Here is an 8,558-nt window from a genome sequence, read left to right on the forward strand (position 1 = left end):
ATTTTAAATTTTAAATATAATATTTTAATTAAAAATTATAATTAGATTTTTTTTTTAAAATAAGTACACATTAAAAATCAATAACTAACTTAATTATATCAACAATAATTTATATGAGAAATTTATAACTTTATGACATTAAATAATAAATTAGAAATTAACAGAATATCAACTGTGTGAATCAAATTAAAAACAAAATCATAAGTAATAACCAAATAAATTTAATTTATATTTAAAAAAAATCTAAATTCCAAACATAAAAATCCAAAAGAACCAAAGAAAAAATAACAACTCAAGAAAAGACAATGTTTCCACCAAAACAAACATATACTTGGCATTATTCTATTAGATATACTCTAAAAGAGATTCTAAAATATGTGCATCCAAATTCTCAAGTTTCATTTTCAATCTTGATCTTCTTGCAAGTTGAGGTATCTCCTTGCACCTTCGAATCTTCCGACCTCGAGGATAGTCGCTTGGTTGGTGTAATAACATTTTCCAACACTTCGGATTCATCATTGTCCGCAACTTTATTGGAAAATTCAAGTAACAAATTCTGTACAAAATACTACGTTAAATTAAAGACTTCTTCTCACCTTTGATTTTATCTCAATAATAATTTTTTAATAAAATAAAGATCTAACTTTGAAAAAATAAACAAAAAAAATTCATTTTTTGAACAAATACCTTAGCACCTTCTACTTTCTACTCTTCAATGATTGAGGATGCCTTTGAAATTGGAAGCAAACCACCGGTGTAATCAACATCCTAAAATTATAATTAATTATTAATTATTCTTTATAAATTAGATACTACTAATGACCAAAGAAGAGAAAAATAAACTGATTTTTAATAGAACGTACACTTATATCTGTACTCACAATTTGAATAAGGAGAGCCTTTTTGAATTTATTTATGAGGTCCACATTATCAGTCATCTTCTTATCATTATAAGAAGGTGAAAAATGTGGATTATCGGATATTTGAACTTCAACGATGAAGATGAAGGTCTTATCAATTAGGTTGAGTAAAAGTATAGGTGTATCCGATAGATCTCCTTTATGCAAGGTATTACATAATATATTAATAATAAATAATATAAAAATTAACATTAAAAATATCTTCACTAATGTTTTTAGAAATAAATATTGGTTAGAACTTACCAATAAAAGTGGATCAAGTATCTCTACACAACTCTTTCCCAAAACTTGTTTTGCCTCTTTGTCAAAGACTACGAAACATACACAATCAGAGTCATCAATGACACCAAACTTTATTCGGTACCTGCTTAATAAAAAAAAAAACAGCATAACAAAAGGTTAAACATAGACTTATTCAATATCTAATCCATTGTGATTAGACTTTAAATTAAAAAATAAATAAATAACCTTGGAGTTATGGATAAAAGGAGATAGCTACAACTTGAACATTTGAAAATTTTTGTAAAAGCATACGTGAACTTGTTGCATTCACATTGGTCGTACCACCAGTCTAGAGTATCTATAATATGACTTATAGTGGCCGTTAGCCAAGACAACACAAATAGCATTCTGAAAAAAAAAAAACTTAATGATTTAAATCCTCTGAATTTGGTGAGTTTTTAAATCTAAAATATATATCTAAATAAATAAGATGAATAAACAAAAATAATCAATGTACAATAGATTTAAATTAATTTTTTTCTCAATTTTTTTACAGAAAAAAATTACCGTATCTAATTCTTTTAACTGCTCAATATTTTGTCTTGATAAATTTTTAAGAATGCAGCCTCATTTGGAATTCTGCCGATATTCCCCCTAAATTCTTCAAATATTACCAAGCTAGATAAATAAAGCGAAAAAAAACTACGTTAGATAATACATATAATATTAAAATAAAAAATTAAAAAATATATATATACCCACCTATTTTTAAATTGAATGACATTTGCTTCTTCAAGATTGAAGAACATCTTTGTGGCATACATAAAATTCTGCAAAACAATTTTTTTGAAAAATTTAATTTAATATAAAATTAGTAAAAACTCACATAAAAAATAGTAAAAGCTCACATATAAAAATTCACATAATTATGAATAAATATTACCGTTATATAACTTCACTCTAACAAATTGTAAGACGACAACAGTTCTATCTTTATTGTCGGATCCCAAAAAAGCATTTAATTCATGTGCATAGTTGCCAAAAAATGCACTTTTCATTATTTTTCTATGTCAAATAGAATGTTTAATATTAAATATATTTTTTATAACAAAATAAACAAAAAAATAATTACAACTAAAAAAATAACTACCAATAAAATAATATCAAATTATATATATATTTTATATTTTAAAATTTAAAAATTAACAATAAAATTAAAACGTCAAACACAATTTAAAAAAATTAATAATTAGTTTATTAATTATTTTAAATTCATAAAAAACTAACTATGAAAAAAAATGCTTTTTATTAAAATTCTTTTTAAAAAAAATTTAAATATTTATTTTCAAAATCAATCCGAACTGATCTTTTAAAAAAATTTAAATACTATTAATAAAAAACGTCGTCTTTATTTCAAAAACGTTTGTCCTTGAATAAAAACGTTTGTTATCTATTAATAATATTAATAAAAATATTCATAATAAAATAAGTTAAAATAACAATTTTAAAAGATGAGAATATCAAAATTTTTAGATTTATAAAAATAAATATATGATTATCCATCATTAATTTCTAATTCAATAACAGTGTATTTGGTAGATTTGCCATTCTTTTCAAGAGTTCTCTCACTTCTAATTTCAGCAAGATATCCAACAACATCTGAAATAATTTAAAATAAAAAAAATTATTATCAATAAGTTTGTTAAAAATAAAATACAGCTGAAATTATCAATTAAATAAATAAATTTATAAATAAATGATACTTTTTCTAAAACAATAAATTTACCAACTAAGTAGGTAGAGTATTGAAAATGTCAAAACCCACAAAATTAAATCCATAACGTGGAATACTTGACGATTCTGGAAGTCTGTACACATTCAGTACATTGGTTTAAATTAAGGGTTTGATGTATGTAAAGAAAGGGTTTGATGTACTTTGAATTGTAGTGCTACACATATTTCATAACTTATACTTTTATAGTTGACTCATAGCTAAAATTTTTTAAATTTGATTGACTTTAATTTAAATTTAAATTTAAATTAAATTTGCAGATAAAGTAAATAAATATATTAATAATTTTTAAAATTTTAAATTAACGTAAATTTAAATTTACATATGTAGCTACAATTTTTGAAAAAAAAATTATAAAAATTTAAAAAATAGTGTTAAAAAGAATCAACAAATTTTTAAAAAATAGTGTTAAAATTTAAAAAATAACAATTTATGTAAAATAATTTAAAATTTAAAAAATAACAACTTAAGTACAACAATCTAAGATTTAAAAAATAACAACCTAAATAAAATAATTTAAAATTTAAAAAATAACAACCTAAGTATAACAACCCAAACAAATAATTTAAAATTTGAAAATAATAACCTAAGCAAATAATAATTTATAATTTATAAATATAAATCTAAAAATTTCTAGTGACGACACCTAAACAAATAAACTCTCAGAATTAACGTATAAACGCAACGTCAATATATGAGCTCCTCATTTGTATTACTACTAGTGTTAAACCCGTGCGATGCACAGACTTATATTTTAATTTGACATGATAAATTAAAAATAGTATTTCATAATTATAAATTTTTTAACTTTAGTATAATACATTGTCATTATATAATAAGTATTGAATATGTTATTTTATATTTATTTAAAATAAAATACAAATAGAACCGTTTGAAATCTATAATATTCTTGAACGATAAAAAAAAATACCTGAAAAGATAAGAATATATATAACTGTATTGGTATCATATCAATTATGCACTAAACTTTATATAAAAAAACTAACAAAAATTTATCGACAATATAACATTTTACTAACATCATTAGATAAACAATTGCCATATGATGTGCTCTATGTTAAACATTTCATTTCAAGTCTAAAAGTATAGTTATAGATAAATTAGTTAAATTTACGACAAATATTCGTACAAAAGTGTAAATCATAGCATGTTATTAAAATGAAAATACCATTTTTCTTACCTAAATGTTATTAAAAATTTCTTTGAACGTGATATTTGTTGTTGATGACTTTGGATTGCTATCTTAGCCTAGAATTAAAATGTTCAAGTCATTGCGACTCTTAACTCTTGACAAAGCAACCTAAAAAGTTGTCCATAGGTGAATACTAATTTTGGCAAGTCCTACATGTGATAATGATTTACCATATAATAAAATAATTTGGTTTTTTAATATTTTTCTCCTTTTATATAGTATCTCGTCAGCTAATAATGCCCAAATTGCATTGTAAATAGAATTTGGTTTGCCAACGCTATTAGATATTAATAATATCACAAATAGTTTTCTCAATTGATGACCAAATAGCTGTAATGAATTTTCTATCGTCATACAGTAGTCCCAATGAATAAAAAACATCTTGAAAGTTAGGATATGTAATCCTATTAACTGTCCTAATAAACTCATATATTGTGCAACTTTTCTTTACAGTTAACAAAATTCTTATATATTAGATATCACCTATACCCGGTGAAACTAGGGGTGGCAACACTACCCGAACCCGCGGGTACCCACCCCGCCCCTACCCGCTCGGGGCGGGTAATTACCCGCCCCGCACGGGGGCGGGTTTTTGGGCGGGGCGGGGCGGGTAAAATGATTAATAATATATGTAACATATATAAAATAATTAGTAAAATGATTAATAATATTTTATCATATATAAATTTTTACTTTAATTTATGTTATGTATGTAAATGGTGGTTATATAATTTTTAAAATTTTATTTTATTTGTTGGATTTAATAATTATAGGGGCGGGGGCGGGTTAGGGTTTAACATTTTACTACCCGCGGGTAGGGTGGGGCAGGTTTGATGCGAGTTTTTTGTAGGGCGGGGCGGGTCGGGTAGAGCAAAAACCCGCCCCGTTGCCACCCCTAGGTGAAACATAGTTTAACCTCACAATAGAATACGCTCTCTCGCGTGAATATCATTCACTTTTTTCTCTATCATAAACAAATTGATTTGGAAACTCAGTATACGTTAAAATTTGACTTGCTTTAAATTATTTGTTGGCCTCCATCCATGCTAAGAACATCGTACCTCTTCCTTTCTCTTATTCCATAATTTTCTCAAGATTGTCATTATTTTTAAAGATGATATTTTGCTTTCCAGACAAATGAAGGTTAATCTCATCACTGAATGCCATCTCCGATGAATATCATAAGTCAAAGTTCTCTACACAACCTCACGTGCAAACAAATACCCCCAATCATAAAATTGTTTGATCTCATAATAATCTTAGCATCCTCTCCACTGAAAGCTTCCTTTGAAACCTCAACTGCCACCTTGTCTGAACATTTATTCATGTACTTGAACAAATATTTGATAGTATTTGACTTGTTGTAGTACTCTAACATGCGCTTGATAAGACATTAGCAGATATGCGTTATAAGAAATTACATTCTTATTATCCATATGGAATCCCTTCCTTTCAATAACTACTCTTATGTCTTATCTTCCATATGATGGGTATCCACCATAGTTAATAACTATGGTGTTATTGAATGTTTTAGGATAACATTTGGTGTAGTACCCATCTTTCATGCAGGGAGATTTTGAGCAAATGGTACATGAATCATATATGTAAACACAGCTCTAAATAATTTTGGGTACCGAACAGGATCAGACAATCCTAACAATATTGACCGGTCAATTTAAGTTGTGTTTGTTATCTTGTGGTCTCCACTCCACAAAAGAATATGAATATGGGGTGGACCTCTCTTTTAGAATTCTACCATGTACATCAATATAATAAAAAATAAAAAAATAAAATGTTATAAATAAACTATCTATTTTATATATATGCTTTGATAAATATATAACTGTGTAAATAATTTAACAAAAATTTTTTCTAAAAATAAGGTTAAATAATGAGCAATACCTGCATCTAACACTTCGAATGGAATCCCTTGCTTAAGATCGGAGGTTATCATGTCAAACTTAATTTTGAACACTCTACATAATATATCCGGTCGGTCTTCAACCTTTAAGTTCTTTGGATTATTAACTCTACCAATCTCTTGCCAACTCGAGCTACATGTCATTGTGATCAAGGAATTTGGATATCCATATATTTCTTACAAATTGCTAGAGTATCTTGATAATTATTAAACATGTATTTCATGCTACCTGTGAAAGACGTGGATAGCTAGAATGACACATTTATCTGCTTTGGAAGCACGAATTTCATTCCTAACAACTATATCTTGAATCCTAACCCCTTATATATATCACTCTTGATCTTATCATTAAATTAATATTTTTATTTTACGCTCTTTTCAAAATAATGGCATGAGAAAAATTGAAGTTCAATATTGTTTTAAAATACAAAACTCTTTTAATTTAATCAGAAAATAAAAATTAGAAATAATTGCTTTAGTTTCATCATAAATTATATTTATCCTATTATTTGTCAATAAAAACAAAAAATTAATTATAATTTAAAAATTAATAATCTTATAAATTATGTAAATATCTAAAACTAACAACTTAAGAAAGTTTATTTAAAAATTAACAACCTAAGCAAAACAACTTAAGCAAATAACTTAAAATTTAAAAGATAACCACTTAAGCAAATAACTCATAATTTATAAATAAAGTTTTAAAAATTTCTAATAACGACACCTAAGTAAATAATTTCCAAACTCAATGTATTAACGTCACATCACCAAAAAATTTTCTATTTTTTTCGAACTACTAAATTAGTTCAATTTTTTAGGAACAATAGAAAAAAAATAAATATAGAAAAATATATATTAGTTTTTTTAAATAGTATAAATAATCTCACATTTTAAGAAAATAAGTAATTTCATTCAATTTAATCTAATATTTTGTAGTGAGCAAATTTGCTTATAAATTATGTAAATAAAAAAGATCTTTTTAAAGACATTTACTTATTTAAGAATTAAAAAATATATATTTTTTAAATTAAAAAGTTTAAACAAAGTGTTTTAATTAGCAATTAGAAATTAGAATTAGAATTTTTTAAATAATTACACATTAAAAATTAATAACCAACTTAATTATATCAACAATATTTCGTATTAGAAATATAAAGCTTTATGATATTAAATACTAAATTAGAAATTAACAAAATATCAACGGTATAAATTGAAAAAAAATCACAAGTAATAACCAAATAACATTAATTTATTTTTAAAAAAAAAATTCTAAATTCCAAACATAAAATTCAAAAAAAAAAAACAACTTAAAAACAAATAATATTTTCACCAAAACAAAAATATGTTTGGCATTATTCTATTAGATAGACTTAAAAAAGGGATTCTAAAATATGCCCATTCAAATTCTCAATTTTTATTCTCAATCTTGATCATCTTGCAAGTTGAAGTATCTCCTTTTGCCCCGAATCTTCGAACTCCAAAAATAGTCGTTTGGTTGGTGCAATAGCATTTTTTAACACTTCAGATCCATCATCGTCCGCAGTGAGAGAATTCAAATAATAAATTATGTACAAAACACTACGTTAAATAGAAGACATCATTTTTACATAAATTAAACTTCAACTTTAAGAAAATAAACAAAAAAATCTTTTGAAGGAGATAACTACAACTTGAACACTTGAAGATTTTTGTAAAAATATAGGTAGATCTCTTTAAATTTTATAAAAATATAGGTAGGATTTAGGGCAAAAAACATAAATAAGTCAAGTCGTGTAATATTTTACACAAATCAGCCAAAGCAAAATCTGGTTCATCAATCAACCAAACCATGTTTACATGTAGTTCAAAGCAGGTAAGTTCGAACTCAATTATCATATAATTCAAATCATGTAGATTCGAATTATACACTGACACACAAACCGACATAATTCGAATTTACCTGATTCAAATTACACACTAACAGTAATTCAAATCAGGTTGATTCGAACTACTCCCAATGACGCAATTCCATGTAATTCAAAATGGGTTAATTCGAATTACACAAAGTATAGTTCAAATTAGGCTGGTTTGAATTATAAAGGACCAAAGGTGTATATATATGATGTGAACGTGAGTTGATCTCATTAGAAGGGGAAAATGGCTACTGAGAAGAGTTTTATAGTGTTGGTTCACCACAGATGATCGATTAAGAGGAAAACACGTTCCGGTGTGAAGTTCACTGATAAGGATCCTTTAAGTATTTTCATGAGGCCTACGACGAGGTATGATGACCTTGTTAACTCTGTACTGCTGAAACTTGGTCTGGAAGATGTGAAACGGGTTAAGAAGTTTTTCTATCGCATTCCAATCACGGTGCTCCAAGAAACCGTAAAGTATGATTGTTTCACGATCGGGAGTGATGAGGACTTGCAGGTCATGTTTCATTGTCGCCGGCAGTTTCTCGAAGTGAGGACACCAGAGCTGTTGGCATAGTTGGTTGATGTGGTATCC

Source organism: Arachis hypogaea, chromosome 16 (genome assembly GCF_003086295.3).
Source record: "Arachis hypogaea cultivar Tifrunner chromosome 16, arahy.Tifrunner.gnm2.J5K5, whole genome shotgun sequence".
NCBI lineage: Eukaryota > Viridiplantae > Streptophyta > Magnoliopsida > Fabales > Fabaceae > Arachis > Arachis hypogaea.